The sequence below is a fragment of the Ursus arctos genome, unplaced genomic scaffold (genome assembly GCF_023065955.2).
Source record: "Ursus arctos isolate Adak ecotype North America unplaced genomic scaffold, UrsArc2.0 scaffold_16, whole genome shotgun sequence".
Lineage (NCBI taxonomy): Eukaryota > Metazoa > Chordata > Mammalia > Carnivora > Ursidae > Ursus > Ursus arctos.
The window spans coordinates 39,609,110-39,629,014 of NW_026622830.1; the positions used below are offsets into that span (position 1 = coordinate 39,609,110).

Sequence of the window (19,905 nt, forward strand, 5' to 3'; positions counted from 1 at the left end):
TCCAAGATGCCCTTCCTCCTGCTCGCTCACTGGCTGCAAGCGGCTGGGGGAGAAAGTAGCCTCCGTGTGAATGTAATGCTGCAGTGGACCCCGAAGTGTGGCCGGTGGGCACTGTCAGCCAGCTTCATCCCCAGCAGCACATTCTCTCTTGAGGCGGGGGTCTTGAACATCTCTCCTCCATGGGAGCACAGCATCTGCCTAAGTGTCGGGGTTCCAAGTGATAAGTAATGATATTGCCTTCACCCTCACCTGGGTTCAGTACCAACTGAGAAGGCAAAGCTGTAAGAAAGTTTGAAACCAAAAACATTAGTTTGGTTACTGATGAGGTTGGATTAGAGCGTCTGGTGGCCCTGCCCCCAGATAGGCTTCCAAATGCTGGGTTGTACTCATGAATATGAAAGACGTAACCTCTGTCCCCTCAGAACCAAGTACCATTGTCCTTGGTATCCTGGGTGCCAGGACAGAGGCTACCCTGGTGAGCTTATTACATGAAAAAGAACAGACCAGGACATGCCCTCTCTGTGGACAGGTGGATCTGAGAGAGACTTGAGATGGATCTGTTTCTTCCCCCCGGGCTTGCATAAGTGAGGGGATGAGGAGAAAGGCACAACAGTAACTGTTCTCTGCCCTTTGGTTGAGGAGCGAGAAAAACACATTTCCAACTAACAGTAAACAGTAGAAATAGGAGGTATAAAGTGGCTAGCACAGGTCCGGCGTTCATAATGGCTATTATAATTGCCATCATAATCAGCACCGTGAGAGGTGCACACTGCCCTAATTCACTTAAATGTGCTCGAGAGCTTCAAATCATTCATGGTGAACACTTATTACCATGGACAGGGCCAGCAGCTCTAACTGGCCCAAAGCGGTACGAACTTTGGGCTTTCATCTCCTACTCGAATGAGGTCATTTCCTGGACAATCTCTTGAGGTCATGATTGGGAAGTGGGTTATGGGCAAAACAACAATTGCCTTTTCCTTAGAGAGGCTTTACCTCACCTAGAGATTCCCATCAAATGTCCAACCCACATCAGAGGTTGTTTTCCAGAGCCTGAGCCTGTGGTCATTTCGAGTGTCACGTGGTAAGCCGGAAACTATAGCAATTCTGTCATCTTTAATGAATAAGGGTATTCCTCCCAGTTATTCCTTCAGATGAGCGAAAACTGCTTTTGCCTCCTAAATAATTTCCCTTGTTTAGGAACATCATTCTGTAATCCCAGCATGAATAGCTGATATAGCTTTATTTAACCCAAAGATGTAGTCTCAGAATACACTCTGAGGCACCAAAGTGCCATCACTGTGGATTAGTGACCAGGGACGTTCTGTGTGTGGCATCATGGTGAAATCTAATGTGAGCCACTCTACAGAAACATGGAAATTGTGTGTTTGTTCCTAAGTTGCCTTTCGGGACAAAAAAGTAAAAATTGCTGGGAAAATGGTAAGAAAGGAACATGCCGGAGGGAGATGATTCTATGATGGGCACTCACTATCAATGTTTCTATTTTGACAAAATAAACTATGTTCTGAATTCATGTTACATATGTTTCACTTCCTCTTGTGATTCAAAGAGTTATAACCTTTGGCTGGTAAAGAGTTACAATTCTTTCCCACCAGACATGCAAAGGGAATATTGTATCCCTGGGTGGAGGGGTAATGCAGATCATGACCCTTCCCTGTGGTGGGTTTTCCATTTTAGAGTTATCAGTCCTTTTCCAACTCAGTCATCTCTCTAATATTTTTTTTTAGTAAGAGAAACATCTGGTATTTTTATTCATAGATCACTCGGCTTAATTCCCCATCACTTGGCCTCATCTTATTTCTTCCCTACCTTCGGGTTCTCAGCCCTGATTCTAACCCTCACGGGTCTTCCTGATTACCTCAGTTTACCTCATAATGCCCATTCTCAGACAGGATCATAGAGAACGGAATTGGAACACAAACTCACCTAGATTTTCTGGCATATATAACCATAATAACTGTATTTTGATTCAGAAGAATTTTGTGAACATATGGGCAAGTTATCTCATTCTACAGATCTGTTTTAAAGTAGACTGCAAATGGTTTTTTAACTTGCCCAAAGTCCATGCAGCTTGTTAATGTCAGAATCTCTTCTTTTTTTCTAGAAACAACTTCACTAATCTTTTTCCCTTTCTCTCTTCTGGAAACTAGACCTAGTTTTGTTGAAGGAGGCAAAGTTGCCATCATTGCAGCCTTGATTGAAAGCCTTATTCCTTTAGTATATGTTGTACTAAAGTACTGAACATCAAAAGAAATAAGTGATTTCTAAATGTATTTATTAGTATTTTTTTCGTATGGTGGACTTGTGGATAGAGAGTTCCATTTTAATTGTTTTGATTGAACTTTCATGGACCAGAGTATTGACCCACGACAATGCCATGCCAATAATGAAATGCTTAGTAATTTCAGATTGGCTGGCATCTGATATAAATGATAAGCCAACCATGAGCTGGCAAATTATAGGCACAGTTGTTGGAAAAACACCCTGGTGAATGGCAGTTCCAGCAACTCCAACTCTCAGGAATTTGGACCAATTTTTTTCTTACAAAAAATTAAATAGAAAACTTAGCACCATTAAGAAAACGTGCTCCTCTCACAGTCTTTCCTCCATCTTTCACAAGGAAATCCTTTTAGAAGTTCCTTTAGTGAAAATCTCTCAGGCTTTGTTTGTGTGAAAACAGTATTATTTTGCTATTTTTAAGGCAGTTTTTCTGGGTAAAAATTTGAGGTTGATGGTTATTTTCCTGCAACATTTCAAGATTTTTTTTCCCGCTCTTACCAGTTCTGCGGTTGTTAAGAAGTGATATCTCAGTCTAATTGTTTCTTTTTAGATTGTCTTTTCTTTCTGGTTGCACTGGCAATCTGGTCTTTATCTTTTTTGTCCCTCGGTTTCAGTATGATGTATCTCTATATGGGTTTCTCTTTATCCTTTTTAGGATTTGCTGTGCTTCTTGGATATGGGAATGGACATTTTTTTTTAGTAAAGTTCTGAAAAATTTTCTCCTATTTCTCACCAAATACTGTCTCCACTACCTTCTGTTCCTTCTTTCTCTCTCCTTCCTGACTCCTAAACTACACTGCTTTTTCCCCCCTTTTCTGTGTCTCTCTCTCTCTTTGATGCTTTCTGCATCTTTTTCAAGCCTTTTTTTTTCAAGCCTCTCACTCAATTCATTGATCTTATTTAACTTTATTTAATCTGATTTCCATTGTTATCATTTTCATTTTTGCAAGTTTTATTTGATTCTGTTTTAAATATAGCTGGCCATTCTTCGTTTAATAATCACATAAAATATTTAAAAGAATAATCTGTATCTGAAATTTCAATATCTCTAGTCTGTCTGTGTAAGTCAAATTCTGCAGTTTGTTGTTTTTGCAAATTCATAGTTATGGTTATTTCCTTTTATATTTTGTCTTTTTTATTGCCATGTTCTTTAGACTTTTATTTGTGGGGATTTTCTGAAGTTGGATTAAGAGTTTATTTATTTATGTTTTGTTTCTGAGATATCTGAAAATACTTAAACTACATATTTGGCTTAGAGTTTTTTGTTTTATTTTGTTTGCTACTTGTCCTTAAGCCCGTGTTAGTACATATATATTATAAGGTTATGAAATCTCAAAGAGACTTTTTTTCTTCCTTTCTTGCTCTCCAATGAATGCTCAACCTGAGATGGGAAAAATTCCTACTATTCTCAGGACCAAAGCACGGGTCCTATGCCTCACATGTGTGGCTCATTCAAACCCAAGCTTTGGCTAGTGGTTATCAAAGAGTATTCCTGTCTGCATCACTAACAACACTTGGGAACGTGTTAGAATTACAAATTCTAGGGCCTCATCTCAGACCTACTGAATCAGAGATGCTGAGGTAGGGTCCAGTAATCTGTGTTTTTAAAAGCCCTTGGGGTATTCACATGCATACTTGAGTTTGAGAACCACAGTTCTAGAATCTAGACCATCTGGGTATTGGCAAATGCCTCAAAGCAAACAATAATTTCAGTGCTTGCTTACAAATCTTGATTCAATCTCCATCACTTTTGGCTTCTAAGGACTTTCCTTACAAAAGCACCAGCTCAGCCATGTATTCAAGAATTAGATAGCTAGATGATAGACAGGATAAATGATTGGTAGATAGTAAATACCCACAAATATACATATAAAAATAGATACAGGCGTACCTATATATGTGTGTACATATGTACCTATATATGGTTTGTATTTAACAAATATATATATATATATACATATATATTTGTGTGTGTGTGTATATATATATATATAAAATATATATAATCTGGGAAGTTATATGTCAAATTGATCTCAGGAATTATCTTAAAGGATTGGAAAAGAGACGGGAAAATTTGGAAGAGTTCAATATTAACTATCTAAATTTGTGTGTAATTGAAAAATATACATATATATGGCAAGAATTGTTTTATATTGATAAAACGAAAACATATTTTCATTTAAAAACTAGAGACGTTATGCTTCTAAAATTCAGTGGCAAATTTAGAACAGTAATTTTCTCCAAACATTCATCTCCAAAGCCTTCAGTGGCTTTCGGTAATGAATGCTATTTTTCCACCATATTTTTTTGCAGAAAGCACTAGCACTTTGGCTCTCACTCTACAATTGCCTCTACATAGAATATTCAACAAGCCTACATGGGATGCACATTCTTCAGGAACCCGAGCCCTTGCAATGCTAAATCAAGCAGCCCTATACTGCACTTTAAAATATTAATGATTTCTTTTGTCAGATGAAATTACATGTGGAAACATTTTGGAAACTAGAAAGCACTATATAAGTTTGAAGGATCTAATATTGCTATTAGAGGTATTATTATTATTGTCTTGACTAAAATAAATTTTTCTGGACATATGGACCACGGGTGGAATGCACATCGTATTTCCTAAGAGGCAGAATTTCCTCCCTGCCTTATTATTTTTCCCGCATATTAATGTATCATGTGACATGCTGTTTTGTGAGTGGCCAGACAGAAGGGACATTCTATCTTTCAGAATGCCATGCAGCAGTTCATGCATTATATTCATAAGCATGATCTTTAATTTAATTTTTTGACAAGTGCAGTGAAGGGTAAAATCAGGCAGTCATAATTTTGACTTAGCCATCACTCAAATGAGCTTAGTGATTGACCAGCTTAAAAAAAAAGAAAAGAAGAAGAAGAAGCGGGAATGAGGAAAAGCAGCTTTCTCATGAAGAAAAGCTTTGTTTTATCCCCTAGACCTTAAAATACCAAGAATTGAAGCAAAAGGCAAAATTTCCATGGTGAAAATCAGAATACAATAAAAGTCCATATCACCATCTTGCTTTAATTATACTCTTTATGTTCTGCATGATTCAGGGCCATTCTGAGCTGTCCCCCTGCTGCAGATTAGTAGAAAAGCCCAACAGTCACGCTCTCCGCATTTACCCACTAAACAGAGCTGTGGTTCTAACCACGGAGTCCTGTTTCAGTTAGCATTAGGATTTTAAATGGGGGGCTCGCAGAATATATTGAGGCATTTTCTGTAGTGAGAAGAACAAACCTGCCTGACCAGAATAAGCCTAGGGGCTGTGTGACCCAGAATGATCCCCGTCTATGCCTGTGGTCACTGGCATATTATTGGCAATATTCCCCTTCACTGTCGGGGGTGTCCTGGTTTGGGTGATAACATAGATGGACCCTCTTACTCATGGAGAAACCACAGTTCAGCATGACTGTAACAGAGTTCTTGACTGTGTGAGTTCTACTTCCTACGTTGGCAGATTTTCTAACCTCAAAGTCAGTTCCCTCATAGTTACATGAAGGAAAGAACCTCCCCGTGGGAGTGTGGGATCCATTCAGGGGATCGTCAAGGCCAAAGTGAATTTCACATGGAGCTGTAGCCTCAGAAGTCTCTATTCACATGCAGTACAGGGGAATGGTGTCCCCTGGAGTTGTGCAAAGTAGTGGTGTCACAGAGATACCCCACAGTATCCTTCCTCTAACCACCTCAGCATAGCTCCCCACCACCCATATACAGCTTGTCTGCGCACTAATTCCACATATTTTTGTTAAATACCCACTGCTTGACAGTATAGGCACTGTCCTAGGCATTGAAAATTCACACACACATAGGCACACACACACACACACACACACACACACACACACACACACACCCTTCTTTTGGGGGGCTTATATTCTAGGGTATGTGGGGGTGGCAGTTGATGGATTTAAAAAATATTAAATAAAGTATAATACGTAGTAAGCCAAATGGTGACATATGCAGTATTATGTATCTATTGCTGCCTGAAATTTTATCCCAAACTTAGCATCTTAAAACAACAGCAACATTTATTATATTGGACTGTCTGTGGGTCAGGAATTGAGAGTGGCTTACCTCGATGGTTCTGGATCAGAATATCCCGTGATGACATCCTAGGCCATCAAAGTCTAGGTCATAAAACAATATGGCTTCTGCCTGGCTGTCTCTTGGATCACTTGCTCTGGGGTAAGGCAGCTTACCTGAGGACACCCCACCAGCACTATGGGGAGGTCTGCGTGGCAAGAGCCTAGGCATCCTGCCAAAAGCAAGCACCAATCTGCAAGTCATTTGAGTGAGGCGTCCTGGCTGGAATCAGATCCCCCAGCCCCAGGCAAGCCCTCAGAGGACTGCAGTTGTGGCTGAGGTCTTGACAGCAACTGCATGAGAGACCCCAAGCCAAGTACCACGCAGGAAAACCATGGAAGAGGAGATAGGGAATGCCCCCGTCTGTATAAGTTGGCGGCAGGGAAGAGTCTTAGGCAAGAGATGGGTTAAGGTTGTAAATATGCTGGACCTCAGTGATTCTCAAGTTGATATCTGAGAAGAAACCCGGAGAACATAAAGGAGTAAGGTGAGCAGCTAAGTGGGAAAAGAGCGTTCCAGTAGAGGAAATAGCAAGCACCAAAGAGAGGTCTGACTTATTACTCTGAGAAAAGCAAGAAGGCCCGTGTGAGCCACTGGAGAGGACATTGAGGGTCATTGAGAGCTGATCCCTCAGAGGGGTGGGTCTCACACTTGAGCGCGCATCACCTCAGGGCATATTAAACCATATTAAACCCAGTTTTGATTCAGGCAATCTGGGGTACCCAAGAATTTGCAGTCCTAATAATTCGACAGGTGGTGCTAGTGTCCTGGGCTAAAGACTCCACTTTGACCATCGGTGTGCCGAGGGCACGGTGGGCCACTGGGAGAATTTAGGCTTTGTGTCTGAGTGAAGTGAGAAGGGAACATTTCAAGCAGAGAAGGGACATAATCTTACTTACATTTTAAAACAATCTTCTGGTTGTGTTGAGAATGGCAGGCGGGGGTGGGTGGCTAAGGTCAGAAACAAGGCAATAGTCGATTGAGGCAAGAGATACTGGTGGCTTGTCCCACATGGCAGTGGGGGGAAAGAGGGAAAATTCATCTGATTCTGGACATTCCTTAAAGGTGAAGCCAACAGAGTTCACTGGCATTCGATGTGGGATCTGACAGGGAGAGAGGAGTCAAGGATGAGTCTTTGTATGTTTTCCACAACCACGGAATCTAGAATAGAAGTTGTATCCTGCTTCCACTTAATTCAAACTTTCCAAGAAAAAGAAATCTGATTCCTACCCTCCGTCGTGTCTGTCCAGGTAGTTCTCGTGTCTGTCCAGGTAGTTCTTGTTCGGGGCACCCTAGGAAGGCCATATTAGCCCATCCTGAGGTGAACTTCCCAATCAAGTGAAAGGAAAATATTCAGGCATGAAGAAAATTCTCATCAATAACAACAAAAGGAGAGACATCACAAGTATATTAACAGAGAAGGCAACTCACAGAAAAGATGATTTTAGGTGCTTTAGATACTGTGGATTCCGATATGTTCTCTCCCGACAAGAGGTGTTTATTAGTGCTGTTATTTTGTTTCCTTTCAGTCAGTAATTTCCCAGTTAGTGGCTGATGGTGGAATTACTGTCATGGATGATGAAGGCAAGAAAGAAATTAAAGAAGAAAAGAAAGTAGGACGGGAGGCAAGGAAGCAAAGAAAGGGGAAATATGGTTGTAAGCTCAGGGAAAGAGCCCCGAACTAGAAACCACTATACCTGAGTTCTGTTTTCGTCTCTTAGGCACAGGACCAAACCCTTCACCTAATATCCCTGAGGTCTCCTCCAAATATCAAATTCTGTAATTCTGCATAACCATCAAATTCGTGAAAATTGATTCTTTATGAGCTTGAAAATTTCATGCCTGGTAAATATTTTCATCCTTAATTTAAAAGCTTTGAATCATGGGTTTTAATAGCCAAATAGGCCTCTGAGAACACCTCATTTCACAGATGGGGAAGCTTTCTTTTAAAAATCCTCCAGAATTGTCTGGAGGACTCACATGAAAGGTGATCCTGAGTGAGCTACTCAACACCAAAGGGAAAGAGCAGCTTATCAGGCCATCGACAGTGGTTCTTTTGATCATAGTTTTTTAAGTTTTTTTCTTTAAGTCTTATAAGTGTGTGTGAGTAATTCAGACTATACGTGTTCCGCCATTTGCCTATTTTGATTTCCAAAACGGAGGATAAAGAATGCATTTGTTTTGTCGAAAACGCAGTGCCTGGGTTCATAGAGTTAAAACATTAGAGTGATTTTTTTCCCCAGTGCTGGCACCATGCCAAAAGGAACTTTGACAGCTTGTAATAGTAGATACTAATTTTTCAGCAGAGGAAGGTTTGGTTTCGTTTGGTCTTTAAGGAGAAGTATTGCTATTTGAACAGTGTTGGGTTTTCACAGTAGGGTTTTGCCGTTATATTTCAAAATTTCAGTTTCCTACTATAACAAAGTTGTGCTTTCCTACGATACCAGAGAGAGCCTTAAAACAGTCCACCGACGCCGGAAGTACCTGGGTGTGCAGCACGTGCTCATAAGACTTTGCTCGAGCGTGCCCCTTCGCTCCTCACTCTTGCCACTCTAGAGCCCTCAGAGGCGGCCTTATGAGATGACTCCATCTCCAGGGATTGCCCTGCTTGAGGGATGATCCGCAGAAGCACAGCGTGCTCTGTCCTCCCTGGACAAAAATGCTGGCACATCCCTTGAATCATTTCTCAGTTCTCTCTCCTGAGAACTCCCCACTGATCTCTAACAATCTTTGCTGCTGGCAGAAGGAAAGTAGACAAGGGGTTTGGGAGGAAAGGGATGGAGGGTTGGGGAGGTAGGTTCTAGAATGTGGGGTGAAAGTGGGGCGGTTTTGCTGAGTGTTTGGTGAACCGTTGCAAACTGCCAGGCTCAGGGGGGAACTTCTTATTCCTTCAGATGAAGCTGCCACTTACGGTGAATGCTAAAAATGTGGATTCTTGCCCTCAGTCCCAGCCTTCCACCAAATCAGAAAGCTGCATTTGAACTCGACGCAGTGCGTCTTTGGAGCACCGTTTTTTTTTTTTTATATATACTTGGTTTTTATTTTAGACAATCTCATACTTGGAGCAAATTTGCAAGTACACTGAAAAGAACCATTTTCTTCTTTCTTAGAATCTTCTGGGGGAACTTTTAAAAATCCCATTCGTGTGTCCCGCCCCCAGACCAGTTAAGTCCAAACTCTGGCAGAGGAACCCAGACAACAGCATTTTTTTTTTTTCAGGCAACAGTATTTTTTAAGCACCTTGGGTGAACCTCATGTGCAGTTCAGGTTGGGAATCATAGGGTTAAGCCTCCCGATTCCTGAGAATTGGGTCCAGGATCACTGAGTCTCTCAATGCCAAAAGCAACTGGCCCACCTGTATTGATTAGGCACTGAGACAACAACCTTAGCACTTCCAGACATCGAAGGGGCTCTTTACCTAACATTTGTTTTGCGCTTTTTATGTGCCAGACATTTTGCTAAGCACTTCACATTGAACTCATTTAATCCTTAGAACAATACTACCGAGCGTGTGCTGTGATATCCCCATTTTACAGAGGAGGCAACTAAAGCCCAGAGAAGTGAAAAAATGGTAGAAAGGACATGGCTAGGAACTCTGGGAAATCAAGCCTAGCAGTAAGGTCGTATGATACGAGACCAAATGCCAGCATTTCTTAAACTTTGCATTTGAAAACACAAACTTCTTTTAGTGTTTGATTTTAGAGTCACCTAGAGGGTTAAGAAAGAACACTGAGGCCCAGGCTCATTGAAGAAGGATAGGGACTGGGCCTTCAACTTCTCTACCAATGTTCCCAGGGGTTCTCCCCAGAACAGGGACTCTGCAGGAAAAAAGGAGTATGAAGATGGCCAGAGGAAGGTATGAAACAGAAGGCCTAGACAGGGGCACCTGGGTGGCTCAGTCGTTAAGCATCTGCCTTCGGCTCAGGGTGTGATCCCGGCGTTCTGGGATCGAGCCCCACATCAGGCTCCTCCGCTGCTTCTCCCTCTCCCACTCCCCCTGCTTGTGTTCCCTCTCTCGCTGGCTGTGTCTATCTCTGTCAAATAAAGAAATAAAATCTTAAAAAAAAAAAAGGGCCTAGACAGACAGGAAAGAAACAAAGGGCCCGAATGACAGAGACATTGGAGTTCAGTGTGGATGTGGACTGGGGGCTATAATAGGAAGAACTTTGAAACCAAGCAGAGGAGTGTGGACTTTATTTACTGATACCCACCAGCCATGCTGGGCCTTGTTACCATCAAAAAGAACTTCAGCACACACTGGTGCTCTATACATTGAAGCCAGACCCCAAAACTTAGACCTGGCAGAACACCTCACCAAGACACTGTCTGTTTAGCAAGTCATGGGAATAATGCATTTGATAATGATGATTTCAGTAAAGCAGGGCACCAAAAATAAATGAGAAAATCTCAGCTTTGATTAATCATCCAGAATATTATAATCAGTTCCTTTAAAGAAAAAAAATTTTTGAAGCACACATGGAGATGGGGCCAGGTTAAAATATTGTGTGTGTGTATTTTTTAAAATTTTATTTTATTATGAAGATGGGGGGAACACCAAGAGCTGTGTGGTCTTGAGGATTTCTGAAGTCTTAATTCAGCCCTATTGTCAAATTTGACTCGTCCCTTGTATAATACCAAATTAACAAATGAGCAACAGTGTAGGTATGCCCTAGAGTTAGCTCCTTTCTTTTTATAGTTATTAAAATACACCCAAAACAAAGGTAATTTCTACACAGATGGCAAGATTCACTGCAATTGTGGGCAGTCATTTTGCTAATTCTCCCCATCCGTTGTTCTGCTAAATAGGTGGTCTCCCCAGATTACCCATCCTGACCGCCCTCTGTCCCTCTGTCCCTGTGCGTAGATGCCCAGATGTAAAGGGTCGTGGTCAGGAAGAATTTTAAGAAGGCCTGTGTGCTCACTTGCCAAGGGGCTCCATTGTCCGGCCCCTGCCCTTGAGCTTCTGGCTGGCCAGCCAGTGCTTCTAATTCTCTTTTTCATTATCATGCTCCTTAAAGGAGCTGCCTTAGGGCATTTGTCCTAAGCCTCCCCTGAAATTTTAATACTACAAATATGCTGTATATCTGTTTATATACTGTGGTCTTTTGGAGGATTTTTTTTCCCCTGCCAGGAACAAATGTTTGCCCCACATTGAGAAGGCACAGACTTCACCAGTGAAGGTGTTTACAGGAGATTGGGGAGTGGTAGCAATATAAATGTGTAGAGCATTTATTCTCCTGGACCTTCGCTGCCGGACAGAAATAGCGGTGTTCTTCCACCCAGGGCCACAGCACCTATAGGTGGCCCTCTCCACTTCTAGTTAACCAACCACTCCTTCCCTCCTCTCAGGCCTGGAGATGGTAATGGCTCCTGCAGAGCTTCACTGTCCTTTATTCCTTGCCTTGATTCTGCGCCATCTTTTAAAATATCCCTCATGAACCCCTCACACCATTGAGAACGTGCCCGTGCTTCCTGCTGGCACGGTGGTTGGTCTTTTCCAGTTGGAATCCCTATCACCTCGTGTGACCGAGCCTCCAAGACACAGGGCCACTTCAACCACACATTCTGTCTTTACTCTTTTCTCTTCCCTTTGGAAGTCTTGCTCTTCTCTTACTCCTTACTTAGCAGCAATGCTTACTCTTCGAAATGCACTCTTGTGGTGGTTGGTTGGTCTTCTTCATGTTATTTTTTTGCCTTGCTGTTGCATTTTCATTGGTTTCGCATGAGATTTGTGTTTGGAGATTGAGCCATGGAGTCTTAAGTGTTTGCGTGCTTGAAGTTTCTCCTCCTGAGTTTTACAAGCACCAAATCACCCTGATGGTCAGCCTCCTGAATACTTTCTTCCCGTAAGTTAGTGCTGTCAACTGGCAAGAAGGAAAAATGTCTGTTCCAGGTGCCCTGGCTGCATAACAAATTACCCTAAAATTTATTGGCTTAACATAATGATGTTTACTTTGTCTACAGATCTGCTCAGTGGAGATAGCTTGTTTCTAACCCCATTCGGCATCAGCTAGAGTAGCTCAGAAATTGGGAGACGGAATCATCAGATGTTTGCTCACTCGCTTGTCTGAGCCCGGGGCTGGGGAGATTCAAACAATAGAAGGCTGGAACAGTTGGGGTTCCTTGGGCATCTCTCTAGCTTGATGTAGTTCCCTCCATGTGATCTACCAGCATGAGGAGCTTCAGGACATTCTTAGACATTGACTCAGAGCTCCCAAGGTGCATATCTCTAATCACGAGCCGATTGGAATTCACATCATCTTCTATGGCCTAGTTCTCTAAAGCTATACAATGTCGTTTTGACTACATTCTCATCACGTTCACATCAGTTGACACAGTTAACAAGTCCTCCCAGGCTCAAGGGAACCTCTTGATGGAGATTGTCAATGTCACATTACAAATATCTATATCTATATCTATATCTATCTATATGGAATGGGACAATCTGCTCCAATACCCATTATACATACATGCATACATACATACATACATAAAATTTCATTTTCAAAACTTTGTGCAATGAGATCCTGAAGAAAATACTGGAGACTACTAATGGAAAGCAAGCACAGATAGGAAGATGTGAGTATGGAAGTCTTAATATCTATTGTATATAATCACGGAGCTTAGGATTCAAAAGTGGGGAGATCAAGAGTGGGTAGAGTTGGGGGAATAAACACTCTGGATTCCTGCCTGTGCTGATTGACTTTAATAAATCTCTGATTTCTGTCAAATGAAGGATTTGATCTCTATGATCTTGATGGGCTCTTCCAGAGCCCCTGGTTCTGCTAAAGGTTGAAGTTCAGTTATGCCATCATATACTCACCATTTCTGTTTCCTGTTTAAAATTACTCTCCTACAAAATTTGCTGACTCTAAATTCTGTGGCTTTTGCTGAGCAGTCGCACTCTGCTGTCTATGCAGCTCTACTAACTCAAGTGTGAGCTTCAAGTCCTCAACGGCACCACACGTTATTTCAAGAGTTATTCTTCCTTTGTGTATGAAAATTTGCATTTTGAATGTGTGCCATCAGAGGAGTAATAGGAAATTGGGGATTTTATTGTAGCCAAGTCAAAGGACACACACACACACACACACACACACACACACACACATATATATATATACGTATTTTTTTAAAATCTTGAACTCTTCTCCTCTAAGAGACAGTTTTGATGATATCAAGGAAATGAAAACTAGAATAAAAGGCAATTCCAGAACTGTCTATGAAGTTCTCTTTAGAAAGTATCTTCATACATGTGGTGATATACTCAGTAGGCACTTTCTGATGATGATCGCCACAGAGCTCTGCCTGTCTGAGACCCTGAAATGGTGGCCACTACAGGTGAGGCTCCACAAGCCAGTCCGTGCGTATCAGAGTGAATTTGCAGGGAAGCGTTGACACTGCCTTAAAATCCCACCTTGAACCTGGGAGGTGTAGGGAGAAGCGATAGCTAAGGGGTACCCAACCAGAGATAAATGCTGAGAATGGGAAAGAAGCAAGTCAAGTGAAAGTGACTGGAGCAAGGATATTGAAAATGAAAATCAATGCAGTGGAGAAGAGATAAAACATCAGATGGAGAAATAAAGACAAGAAAGAAAGAAAGAAGAAAGAAAAGACATGGTGCGACAGTCCGTGCACTTGGGGAAAGAGGTCCCGCAGGCAGTACACGGAGGACTTAGAGAAAGTCAGCAGTACCGTCAGTCTAAACGAGAGTGCGCTGGAAGGCAATGTGGAATTCAGTTTTTTTAAATTTGCGTGCTCACTTTTTAAAATGCCATTTCCACATTTCCAAATTGTTGGACAGGGGGTCAAAGGTATGCCCAAAGTACTGTTGACAAGTAGCTTCATTCAGTGGCAGCCGCAGGCAAAGGCAAAATGGGAGCTTCTGTTGACACTTGGAAATGGTTTGGATGGTATGTTAACCTTGTCTGTAGAAGCCTGCTGTTTATATACTGGCAGCCGCGGAGCATTGCTTCCTCCTGTGTTCAGCCGCTGCCGATTTCCTTATCTAGCCCTCATTACATTAGAGACGGTTGGGCCTCCTCCCGGCTTGGGTTTCTGGCCACTTCGCCAGCTCCAAGTTTCCATCACTGGCGTCCTTCAGTGCCGTTTCTGCAGGTCAAGCTTTCGTCAGGATGCAGTTTACAGTGTGGAGGTCCCTTAAAAAGTTAAAAATTGAGCTACCCTATGACCCAGCCATTGCACTACTGGGTATTTACCCCAAAGATACAGACATAGTGAAGAGGAGGGCCATATGTACCCCAATGTTCATAGCAGCATTGTCCACAATAGCTAAATCGTGGAAGGAGCCAAGATGCCCTTCAACAGATGACTGGATTAAGAAGTTGTGGTCCATATATACAATGGAATATTACTCAGCCATCAAAATGAACGATTTCTCAACATTTGCTGCAACATGGACGGCACTGGAGGAGACAATGCTAAGCGAAATAAGTCAAGCAGAGAAAGACAATTATCATATGGTTTCTCTCATCTATGGAACATAAGAACTAGGAAGATCGGTAGGAGAAGAAAGGGATAAAGAAAGGGGGGGGTAATCAGAAGGGGGAATGAAGCATGAGAGACTATGAACTCTGAGAAACAAACTGAGGGCTTCAGAGGGGAAGGGGGTGGGGGAATGGGATAGACCGGTGATGGGTAGTAAGGAGGGCACGTATTGCACGGTGCACTGGGTGTTATACGCAACTAATGAATCATCGAACTTTACATCAAAAAATAAAAATAAATAAATACATAAATAAATAAATAAATAAAAAGAAAATGGATCTTAGAAATAATATGAGAGCCAGTTTGTGGGTGTAAGACCCGATTTTGAAATTCGGACATTGATCTTAGGAGGCTGAAGGTTTTTCCTTTTCAACTTATTCGACTTATGCGTTGATGCTGTACAGGGTTAGGTTTCCAGCGACTGAGTTACACGGGAACAGGTTTGAAGCAGGCTGTCCCACCAGCCACAAGAGTTCGTGATCTGTGGAGCATGATTAAAACATCATATCCCTCAACTACCTGCAGATGCCCTTAGAGGAGACTATTGGTGGGTAAACAGAACACTGACTGGGACAAGGAATGAAAAGCAAATGAAGTGCTAAAACAAAAGATAGCGATGATTTCACTTCGAATGCCTCCAAATTTAATTAAATTATAATTAAAATATAATTCTGCCTAAAATTTAATTACATGACAGTGAGCATTTTCATATAGTAAGCAGGGAAGTTTTTCCGGGCCTAAAGTCAGCGGGGGAGGCACCATTGCCACGTATCATGGCGGACAGGGCACGGGCTCCTGTGGCAGCCAGATCCAGGTTTGAACTTCACCTCTACTGCTTACTGGCCTCTGGACTTCAATAAGTCATTCTAAGCCTCAGTTTTCTCCTCTGCAAGGTAGGAGTAAGAATCCTTTCTGGGATTTGAGCAAGGATTCGAAGTAAAACATATAAAAGGACAAGTCTAAAGTCTGACAGGTGTCTATATCATAAGCACTCAAAAATGATAGCTGTTATCAGTATTATTATTAGTTTTTCTAGGTGATAGATACTTGGTTTTCCTCTCCACAGAAAACACTCTAGAAAATAAAAATGCCTTTTTAAATAGCCTGAGTCTAGAATGGAAAACTGACTTAATCTAGTAAAATCATATCCCAGGCTATCAAGTTTTGCTAGCTTCCCAGAAAAAGTATGGTCAATTTATTTTTTCCGCTGCCACGTGTAGTCTTTCCCTGGAGAGATCTAGAACTTTTACTTTCCTCTGTGTAGAAACACTCCTGGCCATCTCTCTGTCGCTATCCCTTCAGGAAGTCTGCCATTATTCCTTTAACAGGTGCCCACCAAAAGAATCATAAGCCCTTATGAGCTAACAGTGAAGTTTCAGCCAAGAAAAGAAACAAAAAGTCAGTTTCCTGAAAATCATAACATATATAAGTTTGGAATGTACTTGTTTGTTTGTGTCTTTCTTTTTTCGTTTATAGAACACTTTTTGCTCTTTATGTTGAAAAACTGTCAATTATTACTGGCCGTTGGCCACTTTTTCATCTTCGAGGTAACAGATTTCTACAATAAAACCTCAACTCTGGTCAAAGCGGACAGTACGTTATAAAAATATATAACGAGCACAAGTGCTGCCATGAAGTCTCATCTATGTTTACCTCTGCAAATGAAAGGGCTTATAGCATTTTAGAGAAATGATGTTTGGTGGTTGTTGTTGAATACCAGGCACTCAGGAAACGTTTGCGGGTAACCCAGTGATTGCACAAACAAATAAGCAAATGAACAAAGGGGACTTACCACAACTGCAAATCATTTCTCTTGAATGAAGCAGAATGAAGTGTACTGCTTGCTTTCCTGGAAAAAAAAAAAAGAAAGAAAGAAAAAAGTTGAATTAAGATAAATCATTGTTGAAAGAGTCCTTCAGGGAATAAAAGAGCAGTGAACATAGTAATAAAACACTGCTCCCCAAAGCAGAATGTGGCAGTTCCGGTTACAGGAAGCCTATTAATCCCTTTCTTTTTCTGGGATTGCATGCCTCGTGTGTAATTTGGGTTTTGAAATCTTCCTTTTCCTAGGTAGAAAACAGCCCCCCAGAATAGCAGACCTGTGGTTATCTACCTATCTAAATCTATCTGTCCAGATCTATCTACCCCGCAGTATCTACTATCTATTTAAATCTAACCCAGAGCGGTTGCCGTTATCTTGATTAACAAAGACCTTGGGGAGGTGAAGGTCCTTTCAGACCAGAACTAACCAGCAGTAAATTGTTAGGGTGTTTTCTGAACGCTGAAAAGGAGCTGAGATTCAGAGTGTGGACATGATTTAGGGTCGTTAGGCCAGGTCTTAATTTTCACTTGGTCAGTGGGAATTTGGCTACATTACTTAACTGGAGCCCTCAATTGCGTTATGGAAAAAAGGAGGCAAGGATGGGATCCACCTCACTGGTTTGGTGAGATTAAGTGACGTCAAACTGTACAACATTTAGCACAACGCCCAAGTGCAACTTCTACTCAAAACCCTACTGACACCCATTGTGTGGGGTTATTCCTGGCACCCATCGATTCTCCAGCTCCCCGGCTTCACCAACTAAGTGTCCTACAATTGACTTCAACTCTGACGTCAACTATCTGGATTTAGCATCAGACCGCACAGGTTAAGGGCTCAGTCCCATGAGACTGCCCCACTGCAGACATCAACTGCAAGTCTGGGCCACCCAAACTGGGCCACTGATGACTCGCTCTAGAGTAGTGGGTCCCCACAACCCCCTCCTCTGGTTTGATAATTTTCTGGAACAGCTCACAAAAGTCAGGGAGAACAGCTGGCTTCCCATTACTGGTTTATGATAAAGGATCTTACAAAGGACACAAACGAACAGCCAGATGAAGAGATACATAGAGTGAGGTCCAAAAGGGTCCCGAGCACAGGAACTTCTGGGGAGTTGGGGTGCACTACCTCCTAGCTTGTGGATGTGTTCACCAACCTGGAAGCTGTCCAAACAGCTTGTCTGGAGTTCTTACGGAGGTTCTGTAACATAGGCATGGTTGATTAAATCATTGGCTATTGGTGATTGACTCAGTCTCTAGTCCCTCTCCCCTCCCCAGAGGTCAGGGGTGGGGCTGAAATTTCCACACTCTAATCACATGGTTGAGTCCTCTGGCAACTAGCCCCATCCTAAAAGTTATCTGGGAGCCCACCAAGAGCTGCCCTATTAATAATAATCAAGTAAGACTGAAGGGAGCTTATCGTGAATAATAAAAGATGCTCCCATGACCTCTATCACTCTGGAAATTATAGGGGTTTTAGGAGCTCTGTGCCAGGAACTGGAGACAAAGACCAAATATGTATTTCTCATTATATCATGTTATCACATTAAGTCATATTAAGCATTCAATAAATGGAAAATAAATGTTGGTCAAACCAACCATTACACATTTTAGTGCCAAGTGTCAACTGGGATGGTTCCTGAAACTTTCTTACGTATGTTTCAGTTCTCTCTTTTGTACACATGAGAGGGCTCGATCAGATCACGAGGAGTGGTGCTTCATACCCGTGGCTCCCTGAACTAAAGGCGTAGGGGTGTGGGGATGGGAGGGAGGCAGGTTGGGATGCTGTCTGCCAGCAGTGACGTCCCAAAGTGCACAGGGCAGGGAAGATAGGTACTGGTTACAAGAGGAACTGGGCAGTAGAAGAACAAGGAGATAAGTATGGGGGGAAGGGGAGGAGAAGGCGACAAGGGAGCATGCCAGGGATGCATAACTTCAATTGCTAGAAGGAGATTCTCTGTAGGGAATATTGAGATTTCTTGGAAGGAAACCCATTGTTCTGGACTTAGAAACTAAGTATCAGTTTCCACAAGAGACGAAGGATTTGAGGGCTGGGTCTGGATCATGAAGAGGTGCAAATTCTGAAGACAAAAGTCGACTGCAAAAGGAAAAGGACAAAAATACATTAAAACTGATTCAACCCCTGGTGAGTCCTTCATCCCCACAGCCGACTGAAGGTGGGATAAACTTATGTAACATCCTGTTTGTGATACCTACTCAGCTCAGTGTCCCCATGTACTCACCACACCCTCCAACACACATCCTCTCTTGGGGCAGGCTGGCTCTAGGCACTTGCTCACTGACTGTTGCCCAGAGACCTCAGTTCCTTACCGTGTCAGCCTCTCCATAGGCTGATCTGTATCCTCATGACATGGCGGCTGGCTTCTTCCAGTGCAAGTGACCCAAGAGAGTAAGAACACATTCATGATGGAAGTGGCAGTCCTTTTATAACCTAATCTCAAGTGACAGACCATTGCTGCTGCCATATTCTGTTAATTAGGCAAAGTCCCTAAATCCATCACACGGTCAAGGGGAGCTTTCCATGAAGCTCCACTTCTGGGAAAGAGGAGGATCTAAGAATTTGTGGGCATGTTTTTAAAACCACCATAATCCCAAATGGTGTTCTTGTTTCCTATTCTAAGACTTTCTACATCCTTGCTGTGTCTCCGCCTTTGGATTCTTTAGGACCCTCAAATATTAAATCCTTTTATTGACTTGAGCTCATGTGTAAGTCAAAAGTCCTTTCCAGTCCGCAGTCTTGGAATCTGTGAGAACATGTCAGAGACATGTGCTTTGCTACCTTACAGAGAGCGATGTCTTTGGTGGACAGGAAGTAGTGGAGGGTTATCTTCCTAATGGGTCAAGTCAATTCCTACACCACACGGGTAATCGACCCACCACAAGGCATTCAGATGCGTGGTTTTGTAGGCTGAGTCGTCTCCTACTATTTATTTCATTAGGTTGCTGTAAAACAGGAGTCAGCACACTTCTGTGAAGGACCAGCTGGGAAGTATGTTTGGCTCCACAGGCCACATATGGTCTGTGTCGCATATTTTTCTTTGTTTTTATTACAACCCTTTAAAAATGTAAAAACCATTCTTAGCATGCAGGCTGTACGAAAAAACCAGGCCTATGGGCCAGAGTTTGACCCCTGCTCTAAAACCGTCCTAGAA

At 42.3% G+C, this 19,905-nt stretch overlaps 1 protein-coding gene across 3 annotated transcripts in view; it reads left to right on the forward strand.

Moving 5' to 3' along the window:
- MACROD2 (mono-ADP ribosylhydrolase 2) overlaps window positions 1-19,905 on the forward strand; it is a 1,872,659-nt gene that overhangs the window by 1,724,502 nt on the left and 128,252 nt on the right. The gene's annotated exons all lie outside the window — the stretch shown is intronic.